This window comes from Nycticebus coucang, chromosome 15 (assembly GCF_027406575.1).
Source record: "Nycticebus coucang isolate mNycCou1 chromosome 15, mNycCou1.pri, whole genome shotgun sequence".
NCBI lineage: Eukaryota > Metazoa > Chordata > Mammalia > Primates > Lorisidae > Nycticebus > Nycticebus coucang.
Window position 1 is genome coordinate 90,617,378 of NC_069794.1, and position 14,231 is coordinate 90,631,608.

The 14,231-nt window shown below is 41.9% G+C and overlaps 1 protein-coding gene and 1 pseudogene across 1 annotated transcript in view; one reads left to right on the forward strand and one right to left on the reverse strand.

The window, feature by feature from the left end:
• LHFPL6 (LHFPL tetraspan subfamily member 6) overlaps positions 1 to 14,231 on the forward strand; it is a 298,609-nt gene that overhangs the window by 59,786 nt on the left and 224,592 nt on the right. The gene's annotated exons all lie outside the window — the stretch shown is intronic.
• LOC128566818 (UDP-N-acetylglucosamine transferase subunit ALG13 homolog) lies at positions 10,071 to 10,560 on the reverse strand (annotated as a pseudogene).

Sequence of the window (14,231 nt, forward strand, 5' to 3'; positions counted from 1 at the left end):
GCATCCTGGAGGAGCTCTGGTGTGAGTGCAGAGGCCTAAAGATGTGGCAACTGGTGTCCAGCTGTGGACTGTGCTACCTTTTTGGAGGGAGATGTGAGTGGTGCAGCTCCGGGTCCACAGAAGTAACTGATGCCAGTCCTCCCCCTCCACATCTTTGGTCTCTGTGCCCTCATTGCAATCATGTGGTTGTGTGATTAAACTGAGCAAAGAGTGTGCAAGAGCATCAAAGAGGGACACCATGCAATGTGTATTTCTTTAAAATTTCAGAATTTCCTCTATGGGAGGATATTTTGCTAATGCAAGTTTACTATTAGCTAGTTGTGAATTTAGAGCTGGGACCTGATAAACATGCAGATCTTTTGCCAACTAGATCATGGAATGATACTTAATTTATAAAGTGAAGGGGTGAGACTACTTTCTCATTTGTCTTTCCCTACATGGTGTCAAGTAGAGGACTGTAGTAAGTAATCAAGAAGACTTCATAAGTGAAGTTTATCCTTTTTTATTTTTAAGCTGATTTTTCTTTCTCTTTTCTTTTATTATTATTATTTTCTTTTCCCCCCACAGGGATGGTTTTCTTTTTTCTTTTTTTTAATTTTTATTAAATCATAGCTGTGTACATTAGTATGATCATGGGGCACCGTACACTTGGTTCATAGATAGTTTGACACATTTTCATCACACTAGTTAACATAGCTTTCAGTGAAGTTTATCCTGATCGACTCTTCCTGTAGTTGTTTTTGGAATGCTAATGGTCTGTGGCAGACTCATGTTCCTTCAGCTTTCTGCCCTAAGCTTGACTGTCTGTTCCCTGTAATAACTAGGAACAAGTGATCATGACTCTCAGAAGAAGAAATAAAGGCTCAGTGCCCATAGCTCAGGGGTTAGGATGCCGACCACATACACGGGGCTGGTGGGTTTGAATCTGACTTGACCTGGGCCTGCTAAACAATAATGACAACTGCAACAGAAAATAGCCGGGCCTTGTGGTGGGCTCCTGTAGTCCCAGCCTTGGGAGGCTGAGGCGGGAGAATTGCTTAAGCCCAAGAGTTTGAGGTTGCTGTGAGCTGTGACGCCATGGCCCTTTACCGAGGGTGACAAAGTGAGACTATCTCAAAAAAAAAAAAAAAAAAAGGTAAAAATCACAGCAGAACAATGATGTTTTTGTCTCTAAAAATCTTTAAATTAATTTTTTATTTGCTTTAATTTAGCTATAAAATTTAACATCTATGTAGGCCAATTTCAACCAGATAAAAATTGATAGCTAATAAAATACAGTGTCCCTGACTTGATAGGGACATCCTGATCAAATGACTGAAATTCCCATCTAGTGTTCTATAGTAACCTTAATTTCCTGCAAAAATAGCTTAGAAAAATCCACTTCCTGTTCTTTTGAATTTTCATCTAAATTTCTTCCATCAAGCAATGTATTTTTATTTTTTTACAATGCCAGCCAAATCTTTAAATGAAGACAAGTGATCGTTGGGGTCACTTAGCCACTCTGCAGTATGGAGCTCAGGCCAAAAAGAGAGAGAGAGAGAAAACAACGTTTATAGAATGGAGTGTGTAATGATGTGGATTATGTTAGTGCTGTGGATTGAGTTGTGTCCCACAAAAACATATGTTGATGTCTTACCCCTGGGTACCTGTGAATGAGACCTTGCTTGGAAATGGGGTCTTTATAGATGCAATCAAATTAAGGTGAAGTCATTAGGGCAGGCACTAATCCAATATGATTGGGGTCCCCCTAAGAAGAGGGACATTAGGACAGAGATACACAGAGAAAATGGGGCATGACCATGCAGTTTTGCTGCTACACATCAAGAACTGCCTGGGGCTGTAGGAAGCTGGAAGGGATGAGAAGGGATCTTCTCCTAGATCCCTGACAGAGAGTGTGGCCCAGCCAGCACCTTGATTTCAGACTTCTCATCTCCAGAACTGTGAGGCAATAGATTTTTTGTTGTTTTAAGGCACCCAGTTTAGGGTACTTTGTTATGGCAGCCCTAGGAAAATGATACAGGTAGTGAGAGAATGAAAGGTTGCATAAGTAACAATGAGGAAAAAAAAATATATATATATGTTAATTGAATTTATTTGAATTGGTAATGTGTGGATATAGTCCATCACCATCAAGGTGTAAAAAAGATGCGTGGTAAAAGCTTCTTTCATTACATTTTCTCCCATCGACCCAGGTCTCCTCTGGAGGATATCCTCTGTTACGACCTTTTTTGATATCATTTTAAAGTATGCAACGTGGAGCTGGGCACAGTGGCGTCTGCCCTTGAGCCCAGGAGTTAGAGATTGCAGTGAGCTATGATCAGGCGGCTGTATTCCAGCCTGGGTGACAGTGTGATGCCCTGTCTCTAAAAAAGGAAAATTTATGCAATGCATTTACAAGTGTGTCATAATATCTACTTTCCTTTCCCATCCTTTCTTAACAAATGGCTACACATTTTGAACCTTGACTTTTCACTTGTATTTTGAGATCTTTGAATATTAACACTTAGAGAGCGACTATGTAATAGGGAAAAATTAAATTTTGACCTAGTAATTGGCTTCCTCTATTTTCTGTTGCTGTCACCTTGTTAGTATAACACACATTCGTATATGGAATGCTCAGTACCACTGTATGTTGAAAACTGGCACGTGCGAGGCACTGTGTAAAGTGGTTACAATTTTTTAACCTGTTTTAGGTGGGAGCAGGAGGAGTAACATGAAAGCTTCAATTTCTTTAGCCTGAAGAACATAAAGGAAGTGTTTACTGTTGCTGTGGATCAAATTCCTTTTGTGCTGTAGGACCTTAAAGAGAATAAAAAGGGTAAATTTTTATAGGTATTCCAATTACTGCCAAATGCCTCAAGGTCAGTTTCATGTTAAAATATTCATCTCTTGTCTTTCAATCTTTCATTTGTCATTTCTGAAACACATTCTCTCTTAGGTGTTAAAAATCTAATTTTTCTCGGTATGGAACTTAGCCTGGTTTTGATATTTCTCAATGTTCCTAATGAGGATCAAAAAGAAAGGGTACATGTGTATGTATTTTATATCGAGGATGTGAGCCAATTACATGTACAGTCCAACGTGCTGCCCTCGAATTACTGTGACTGTTACCATCACCCGCTGTTCAAATATGGGTTCTTCATTGAGGACTTGACAGATGGGTATTGGAAGATATTGGAATGTTGTCTGTGGGCCCCATTTGGTCCCCTGGGGTATAGACATGATTCATTACGTGGAACGTTGTTTGCCGCAGCACAGGCATGGAGAAGTATCTGTGGCGTGTCTTCTGTTCTTTTGGAGAGGCAGAGTGAATAGACCAGTGCTTCCAAAGGCACACCCAAACACCTCTCCAGCAGTGGGGAGGATGCCCTTCTATTTCATGTGATTATATATTTTCCAGAGATAGGTGGGGACAGAGGTGGATGGTTTTTCGTCTGGACCCCAGCTAGGGAGTTGGTATCAGCCTCCTTTGCAGCCAAGTGTGGCAGGTAGCCAAGTTCTGGTCCAGGTGATGTGGGTAGGAGTGATGTGGAGTGCACGCACCCTGAGAAGGAGCGGGAGTGCCTTTGCTGTGTTGCCTTTCCTTCTGTTCAGATGCACACGGGACAGTGGAAATAGGACCTTCCTCCTCGGACTCAAGAGAGGACCCACATGCTGAAGATGCCAAGCCACCCTGCCACCCTGGAACATTCCTTGAGGGAGAAATGAACCACTGTCTCATTTAAGCCCCTGCATCTCGAGGGAGAAATGAACTACTGTCTCATTTAAGCTTTGTTTCCATAGCTTAGATTGTGCTCTAATTCGTGCTCCCACATACCCAGATGTTGGTAAGCAGTAGCTCCCCAACCTTTCTGGCACCAGGGACCGGTTTCAGGGAAGAGAGTTTTTCCATGGACTTGGGGGTGGGCAGGGGATGGTTTCGGGATGATTCAAGGGCCTTATCGTGCACTTCATGTCTGTCATGATTGCATTGTAATAGTGAAATAATGGTATAACTCACTGGAATGCAGAATCAGTGGGAGCCCTGAGCTTGTTTTCCTATAGCTGGACAGTCCCATCTGGAGGTGACACAAGAAGTGACCCAAGAGATGACAGATGAAACTCCATCCTCTGGCCTGCTGCTCATCTCCTGCTGTGCAGCCCAGTTCCTAACAGGCCATGAACTTGTGCCTGTCCCTGGGGCTTGGAGACCACAGGTGCTAAGTACCCAGGCCACCAACATCTTTTTCACTATCTTCTGGAATCAAATATTGACCGTACAAATGACTAGTTTTAGAGCAGCTTTGAATCCAAAGTCACAGTGTATTCTCTTGTTTCCTTTATTTAATTTTGTGCTTTATAAATGTCTATGGCTTGAATTGAGGCTGGTTATTATCAAGTTGCTTACAATAGTATTTTCCAAAATGCTTTTCAGGAAGCCTGTCTTAATGGTGTTCTTCTAAGGATGGTGTGGGAGATGATTTTAAGACAGTAAGTTTGAAAAGGAAGAGGTCAAATAGACTTAACCAGTTTCTTCAGAGCCTACAGTGAAAAACTAACACCCTCAATCTTCCAGCTGGAGGATTTGGCATGCGATGTGTTCTGATATTATTTGTCCATGGAACTGTTTCCTTGGAACACTTATTAATGTTTTGTAGAACCAGTGTTCTTTTGAAACATAGCTAGAGATGACAGCCTTACAGGATTACAAATATATTGTATTTTACTGGCCTATAAATACTTCTGTCTTTATTAAAGATGACTGACTGTGCATTACATCCATTTTGATTCAAACTTTAACTCATAGAAGACACCCATTTATTTTATTTTTAAGGCTGGAGAAAATACCTCACATTTGGTCCCATAGGGTATATACATGGTACAAGTAAAAAAATACTAGTATGTGTTTTTATAAAAAGAAAATGATATGTTTGGATTATGAAATAACCTATTTTATCAGCTTTCTATTTGGATTATGGAGAGGATTTTTACTGGGAAAAAATGCTGATGCTGAAACAAAAATTAGTTGAAAAACTATTGTTACTGTTTGTAGAGAAGTGGCCATTGTTAAATTGGAAAACAGGGTGAGCAGTTTTGTGGAAGGCTGTGAATTTATACCCAATTCGGTAGGTGCTTGGGAGCCACTGAAGGTTTTTGAGCAGGGTGGGAGTAGGATTAGTATTCTTCTTCTTTTTTTTTTATTTTGAGACAGAGTCTTAAGCTGTGCCCTGGGTAGGTGCTGTGCTGTCATAGCTCACAGCAACCTCCAACTCTTCAGCTCAATCGCTCCTCTTGCCTCAGTGTTTCTATTTTTAGTAGAGACAGGGTCTCACTTTTGCTCAGGCTGGTCTCAAACTTGTGAGCTTAAGCAATCCACCTGCCTGGACCTCCCAGAGTGCCAGGATTACAGGCGGGAGCACTACACCTGGCCAGGATTAGTATTATTCTTTAAGAATATTCTGACAGGACCAAAATAGTTTGGGGAGGGAAGCAGGATTTTTAGGGAGGAGGCCTACCCAGGGGAGAACAACCAAGGGAAGATGGTTTAGGGATAATTTCTAAAATTTTGGTTTCACATTCCAATTGTTGGCATTACATTTTGTGTAGAGCTGAAATATTGTTACTGGAATTTCTCTCTTCAGTAGGTCCTTGGTCATGGGGATTTGAGGAATGAACCCACAGCCCACACCCATCAGTGCTAAGACAGGATTTTATTAGAAAGGAATACAGAAGAAGTGAAAAGCACCAGGGCTTGGGGGTAAAGACCAAGTGGGAAGTCTCCACCTGGGCTCTTTATCTAGGAGTATTAGGTCTTGAGAATTACACTTGGCCAGGATGGGGCAGATGGAATCCTGTTTTCAATGTTAATGAGCGTTATGGACATAGGAATGGATTCAGTCCTTCCAGCTCACTGCAAAAGGTCAGGGTGTTCTCTTCATGCAATTGCCCAAGCCTAGGAAAACTGGGGTCCCCTGTCCAGCCTTGAATGGGGGAACCCTGTATCAATATGGCTTTTAAAACATAAACCAAATCTTCTTTAGGTAGCAGAAAATTACAAATTAGAAGCTCATGAACTACAATTGAAAACAAGAAAGCTGAACCTGGTGGCTGCCTTTTTACAGCTATTAGTGAAGTGCCTCCGACAGCTCTTCACGGGTCTAGCTTGGGCCATATGAACTTTTGTCCCACGACTCTCCTTTCTTGAGTGCACTGTCCTTATAGCACAAGGGCTGATTTATGAGATTATGCTCTGTGATATGTTATTTGTCCAACACAAGTTATTTACTCTTTTTTTAGTTCAATTGTTTATTTAGTGATTTTTCCACATTGCCACAAATTTTCATTCAATTTATTTATTTATTTTACATTCCTTTTTTTTGAGACAGAGTCTTCAGCTGTCGTCCTGGGTAGAGTGCTGTGGCGTCATAGCTTACAGCAACTCAAACTCTTGGGCTTAAGCAATTCTCTTGCCTCAGCCTCCCAAGTAGGTGGGACTACAGGCGCCCACCACAATGCCCGGCCATTATTTTTTGTTGCAGTTGTCATTGTTGTTTGGCAGGCTCGGGCTGGGTTTGAACCCGGCAGCCTTGGTGTATGTCACTGGCGCCCTACCCACTGAGCTATGGGCACTACCTTTTCTGGCATTTTTTAAAACTTCAAAATGTTAAGGGGGGTTGTTGGGGATCAGGGGTCCCCATTCCCTGAACTCAGTTGTCCTGGTTCGATTACTCAGCTGAGCTAGAAAGTTCAACCGAGGCATGCCAGTAAGTGAAAGTAAAAATGAATGGAAACTGGAAATTAAACTGGAGTGGCACAGGCCGCATGCGTAGAAAACCAAGTGACTCCCACAAGTTTCAGGGTAACAGATTTTATTTAGGAAGGACAAAGAGAAATTCCAGAAAGTTTATTCCTCTCCTGAAGGAGAAGAGGTGAGAGAAACCAGACCCAAAGGTTTGCAGGAGAATAAATATTCTGTCTGAAGTTGACTGCAAGCCCTTCCCTGGCCTCCCTGCGCCTCCCGGCAGGGGTGCCCTTTTCGATTGGCCACCCATCCTCTCTCTCTTTGGGCATTGATTACCTAGGTTACTTTATATTCATGTTCATATTCTTGTGGGCCCTTCAGACTTCCTGGTCAGTAGGCCAGGAACTTCTTGCCCTTTGAAGTTCCTTTCTTAGTCCCTTCTCAGGGCTCAAATATTCCAGATTACGTGGATCACTCTTTTTGTAATGCTTGAGTCTCAGCTAAAGGTATGCCCATCCTTCCAATAGTTTTCACAGTATCCATTAGGTAGGTTTTCTTCATCTCCCCTCTTTAGGCCTCTCCCCTGGTTGATTTCCACTGAGTTTTACTTCTCTCTGTGCAGCCTGTTGCTCATGGGTTAGTTTCGATTTAATAGGGAGTTACACATGTTTGTTTTTCCACTCTTGAGATACTTAGGAGAATGGTCTCCAGTTCCCTCCAGATTGTTGTAAAAGGTATTAATTCATCATTTCTATGGCTGAGGGGTGCTCTGTGGCGTACACATCCTGCGTTCTTAGTCCACTCACGAACTGATGGGCACTTGGGTTGATTCCACCTCTTTCCAATTGTGTATTGTTCTGCAATAAACTCGAGTGCAGATATTTTTTTTGGATATTTACTCTTCAGTTGCATTTCCCATGTTCTTCACATGGCAATCTCACTTTTGTCAGAGGATTTTGAAAGCATCTTGCTGATGTTGGGATTTTTCTGCCAGGTTTGTGGTCTCAAGAATCAAGGAGTGAATCCACAGCCTGCAAGTAAGCAAAAGCAAGAGCATTTATGGAGAAGAGAGGAAAGCAAAGCCTCTGGCACAGTGGAGGGCGAGTTATCTGTGTCTGAGGGATTCTAAACCGTTCAAGTGTCCTCCTGGTTGTGGGTGGTGCACTCTGCCTGGCTTTTTCATATGAAAATGTCCAGTGGTTATTGGCTTCCAGTTTTTCCAGTGGCTACCTTAGCCCAGTCCTCTTGGGAGTCTTTTCTCCTGGTCCACCCCACCCAGAGGCACCTATTGAGTGATGGCCACACAGGTGACGTAGGCCCTGGCTATAAACATCCCGTGGGGGATTTTCCAAGGCTGTTGGCTGTGCCCAGCCCCCCTCTCCTGACCCTCCTTCTCTTCTAGACCCTATTTCTCTGTCCCTGCCCAGAAGCCTTCTCACTCCTGTCATGGCCACACCCATCTGGTGTTCAAGGGCTGAATTGGAGCTGCAGGTCTTAGAAGGAATGCCCTGGAAGGCTCAGCTTCTGTCACCTGACGCTCAGCTTTTGAAACCACTGATTTAGCTTTGGTACTTCTATACACTTTTATTTCACATGTATGTGTTTTGGCTTGAGTAGTCTGGAATCTACCAGAGCTTCAAGGTACATTCTGTTGATTTAAAATCACTTCTAGGTGCACCCTACATTTTTTGTTGTTTTTAAATTTTTATGTAACCAAAGGGAAACAAAATGTAATCGCAGCTGTCTACATAGAGACGATGAGAGTCATTAATTCTCATTTGCATGAAATTCACTGCCACCAGTCCAGACCCTTTTTCTATTACAAATGACATGCAATATATTGAGATAAAAAGATGTTTCTAATAGTATGTCACTGGGGTATAATTTTACATCTAGATTGTCTTTAATACTTGCTCTTAAGTTACGAGAACAAACTTGGCATAAAATACTCTCATAAAGGCTCCTTGGGAAAGCTGTAGTTTGTGTGTTAGCTGTGATTATTCCTGGTCGTCTTTATGCCTTTGCACATGCTACTTACCCTCGTCTTCAGGAATCCTATTCATTCGTTCAACATTCAACAATTATTTATTGGGCAGCTACTGTGCACAATATACTGTACTTAGCACGCAAAATTGCTCAATTTTAGTCTTGGATTGGATTCATCTTCGGATTAATCTCTGTATAAAATGACCTCTTTTATAAAACGTTTACCTTCTTGATACTTTGCACAAAATTTCTTTTCCTTATCAGTTATTCTTTTTTTTAAGCCATCATATACATATCATTTATTATTCATTTGTGAAACTTATTTTATAACCAAACACATTATAAATTTCTGTTACAGTAGATGTTTTGCTACCACTATGAGAAGGGATCCTTATTAAAATAACTGTAAGTCCTATTGGTGTTAAGTCCTTTTATTTTATCTTCTCAAACCAGGAAAGCTTTGACATTGAGCAAAATTTTTTTGTCACTTTTAGATTTTAAAAAAAGTGAACATAACCACTCCAGTCTATTCTTTAGAATAAAAGTAGTTTCTCCATGTACAAGTGATCAACTTGTTTGGTAATCTTTTCTAAGCAAGGACTGAACTATTTCACAGAACACAACCCATTCTTTGTTTTTTGTTATTTAAATTTGGTTCCTTGGAGCCAGTCCTGGTGGCTCACACTCGTAATCCTAACACTTTGGTTCGCTGAGGCAGATCTCTTGAGCTCAGGAATTCCAGACCAGGCTGAGCAAGAGCGAGACCCCGTCTCTACTAAATATAGGACAAAAACTAGCACATCTATGGTCCTAGCTATTCAGGAGGCTGACGTAAGAGGATTGTTCAAGCCCGAGAGTTTGCGGTTGCCTGTGAGCTAGGATGCCATAGCACTCTACCGTAGGCAACAAAATGAGACTGTGTCTCAAAAAATAAATAAATAAAATAAAAAATTTGGTTCCTTAGATTATGAAGCTAAACATGCTGACTCTCATGGAAACTTGTTACTGTTTTTTTTTTTTTTTTTTATTCTAAGGAATATCAAACTAATTACATTTATGCTCCTTGTCAAAGTCTTCACGTTTTGTTCATTTTTTCATGATTCTAAATACACTTGGGATTCTAGGACAAAACCTGTGAATGCTCATGACATATTGAAGATCACGAAAAAGCTAATACATTTACTAAATTCTAATTAGGATTTGGACCCAAATGCAGATGTGTACACATTTCCTATACTATTCTACAGATATAGGAAGTTTATTAACTTATATTATTCTGCAAATAAATGTTTAATTTGATTTAACCACATTCCATAGGTTGGATTTGGGGGGGTGTGTGTTTAAAGTGTTGAGAGCTTAGTGTTTATTTTTGTAACCCAACAACTTTATCCAAAAATGCAGAACATTTTTCTGGCTGGCCAGTAAGATAACATTTCAGTGTTGGTAAGTCCATTGAGTGTATCAGCCCAGGAAGTTGTTACAGTGAAGAGATGCCCCCTCTTTGTGTAGCTGCTTTGCTAATTCCAGTTGATGATTTTCATCAGCTTTTTGTTTATAGCCACCACAAATGGCTTTCATTTTTCCAGAGACTCCAAACAGGTTCCTGCCCCTGCATGACTAATGACAAGATCTGCCTTCCGAAGGTCTTCTTTTACTGAATCGTTGTACCTATAAATATCCCGAGTAAATGACTCAATATGGAACGGTTCAAGTGCCACCGATCCCCTGCCAATTTGGAGGCTGAGTTGGCTGCAATCGAGGCTCTTGATTATTTGCAGACGGTCGAGCGACGACACACATGTGATCAGGTCATCAAAGCGGGTGGTCCCTGCAGTAACAAATATGCTCTTCATTGCGTGGTTTCAGGGTTTCGCAATCCCAAATTGCAAGGCCTGGATGTGAGGCCTATCAGTTATTTTCTTTTACATTGTGTTGTAGTCATTTTATCTGTGTGTTTTCTCCTTTTTTTTTTTTGAGACAAGAGTATCATTATATCGCTCTTGGTAGAGTAGAGTGCTGTGGCGTGACAGCTCACAGCAAACTCAAACTCTTGGGCTTAAGTGATTCTCTTGCCTCAGACTCCTGAGTAGCTGGGACTACAGGCGCCCACCACAAGGCTGGCTATTTTTTGGTTGTAGTTACCATTGTTGTTTAGCAGGCCCGGGCTGGGCTCGAATCTGCCAGCTTCAGTATATGTGGTGGGCACCCTACTCACTGAGCTATGGGCGCCGAGCCTGTTTTCTCCTTTTGAATCTAAGTACTTATGCTCAAAGTACTTATGATCCAAGTGCTCATTTTCTATTTGTTTCCCAACAAACAGCTCAGTAAATTGGAAAGAGCAAAGGCGAGAGTAGAAGAGACTTTGAAGTCTCTTCTCTTACTAGATGGGCAAGATAGTTCTCTTTTCTAAATCTTGGGTTCCCCAATCGTGTGTTGCAGATAAGAATACGTAATGAAATTCAGCAGGGGATGGTCTTTATTCTGTGTCTCTAGACTTTGGATGAGAATATATTGCTGTCTTAGCAGTACAGTGCCTTCCACACCGAGGATGGATGGACGCCCTGAGGTGTTGATACATTAGCTGCCTTCCTCTTCCCTCTGCCTAGGACTTTGAAGGTAGTAGGAACTCATGGTGTCTATTAAATGTACAAGGCACTGGTTTGAACCCGCCACCCTCGGCATATGGGGCCGGCGCCCTACTCACTGAACCAGCCCCAGCCAAACTGCAACAAAAAAATAGCCGGGCGTTGTGGCGGGCGCCTGTAGTCCCAGCTGCTCGGGAGGCTGAAGCAAGAGAATCGCGTAAGCCCAGGAGTTGGAGGTTGCTGTGAGCTGTGTGACGCCACGGCACTCTACCCGAGGGCGGTACAGTGAGACTCTGTCTCTACAAAAAAAAAAAAATGTACAAGGCACACGAGGTCTCTGTTGTTAAGTATTTTAGATAAAAAGGAGGAAATTAGTGTGAATTTTATATATTTCTCCTTGGCAGTGGCATCTCTGCTAATCAAGGATTGGGAAACGGTAATCTTGCCTGCCAGCAATGTCGAATAGATGCGAACTTGCACTGCCTTCTCCGTCTTTCTCTCTTCTGACAAGATAGAGTGATTCTTTGTAGTCATATACATTTTTTTCCTTTTAAAGTGTCTAAGCAACATACTAAATACATTTATTATTTGTTCTGGGTCGTGTTAATTCTTTCTGCCAAAGGGGAAAATATGAATGTGCAGAAAATTCCTGGAAGCATATCTGGGGACCTAAAAATAAAAATCCTGGTGTTATTTGGAGCTTGTCAACAGGGGTTGTAAGAGTGGCAGCCCAGATGTGCACGAAGCAGCTCGTAAATTCTTTTTCCCACTATGTTTTATCTTGCCTGCCACTTTTCCTAAAATGAAAATAATTTTTAATGTCATAGAGATGGGAAAATGCTTTCTTTTATAAAAGTAGTGCTGGGGTGAGCTGACATTCCCAGGGACCCTGGCCTGGGGGGAACTGGCCTCTGGAGGGAGGGATGTCCCACAGCCTGGCACTTGAGCACTCGAGCTCTTCTACACCCTGTTACTGCCGTCCCTTTTTGGAGTCTCCCAGCTGCTTTCAAAGACTCTGGGAGATGACCTCAGGATCTGATTAGAGTGCTTTAATTTTTCTTTCTAAGTCAGTATGTGAACTAAGTATGAGTTCTGGTTTGATTCATAATGTGAACCAGTAGTTCTTTTTCTCTTATCCTTCATAATAGTCAAAACGGGGAATTCCCTTCTTTTAGGGCCTTCTACGTGACTTAGACCAGGAGCTCAGAAATCTGTACAATCCAGGAGACAGGTAAGATAAAATAGCATGCTTCATAGCTTAAACTTTTATGATTGTGACTCTTATAGAAGAAAGAATAACTTCTAATGAGAGATTAAATTAGAAACAGAAGTAACTGGAAGTTTTTGTTTTTTTTTTTAAACACAGAGTCTGTCTCAGTCACCCAGGCTAGTGTCATGGCCTCAGTCTAGCTCACAGCAACCTCAAATTCCTGGGCTTAAATAATCCTCTTCCTTAGCTCCCCAAGTAGCCGGGTCTACAGGTGCCTGCCGCCATACCCAGATAATATTTCTATTTTTTTAGGAGAGACAGGTCTTGTTCTTGCTCAGGCTAGTCTTGAACTCGTGACCTCAAGCAATCCACCTGCCTTGAGCTCCCAGAGTGCTAGGAATACAGGCGTGAGCCACCACGCCTGGCTAAATTGGAAGTAACTTAAATTGGAAGTAATTAGCTCTGTAATTCTAACAATTTGCCCAAACCCCTGGCACATACAGAGAAGTATCTCTGTGATGGAAATAAAAAGAAGTATGGGAGTTTCCTCCGATTGAACTGATTTTATAGTCTATGTGGGAAGGTTAAAAGCAGTTGTAAAATCTAAGTAACAAAAGAAGCAGAAAAATGATGAGGGTGTAACCAGAAGGAGCCCTCAGTTTGATGCCAACATTAGGAGGTCCCTAAGTTCTGTGCAGGACTTGAAGACTGATGTAGTCTGTTCTGACCGTGGAGCGTTAGTTTCTGCTTCTGGGGGCAGAGTGTGCTCTCTGGGAACTGACGTCACGATGTGGGCCCAAGGCCAGCAGCACCAGTCTGTCACAGAAGAGAAAGAAACAACCCCAGATGTGCTACCAGCTGCTCACAGAGGTAAATTTAGGTTACATTGTGGAATGCACACTCTTTTTTTGGACTGTAGATGGAACCATGTTATTAATAGTTCAAAGAGAGACAGAGACAGAAGTCTGTCCACGTGAAGTGAGCCCTAACTGCAGCTGTCTTCCCCGAGTATCCACCGGTCTCCTCCTGCTTTGGGCATGATATGGTTGTGGTTTGGGTTGAAGCAGATCTTGTTGGGCAAGCGTGAAGGTCAAAAACCTCTTTGCTGAAGACACTCAGTCGAGGGAAGCAAGAGACCACGGAGAATCCAAGTACCATACAGTCATTCAGTATGAAATCTTTACGACTGGACAGAGGAAAACATGAAGGACTTTTAACTTAGAATGCTAATATCTAGATAGTTTTTCTTTTTAGTGTATCAGAAATTATTAGGCCATCCAAGCACTAGCATTTCCTGAGGGGGAGTCAGAAAGGCTGGTGTCTAACTAGAGCATTTGCAGAACCTGTTGTATACTGTAACAGATTTTTTAATTAACTAATATGTCCTTTTGAAATTCGAATCGAAATGCAATCTACTAGGCTGATCTGAATAAAAGTAAGTTAAGGCAAAGTTTTATCTCAGAATCTACTATTTGACCATTGAAGGGATTCAGAATTCAAAATTTATAGGTTAAGGTTGGTGGCTCACGCTTGTAATCCCAGCACTCTGGGAGGTGGAGGCAGGTGGATTGCTTGAGCTTGGGAGTTCAAGACCAGCCTGAGCAAGAGTGAGACCCCCATCTCTATTATATATATATAAAAAAAAAATAGGCTGGATGTTGTGGCAGGCAGCTGTAATCCTAGCTACTCTGGAGGCTGAGCAAGAGAATTGCTTGAGCCCAAGTGTTTG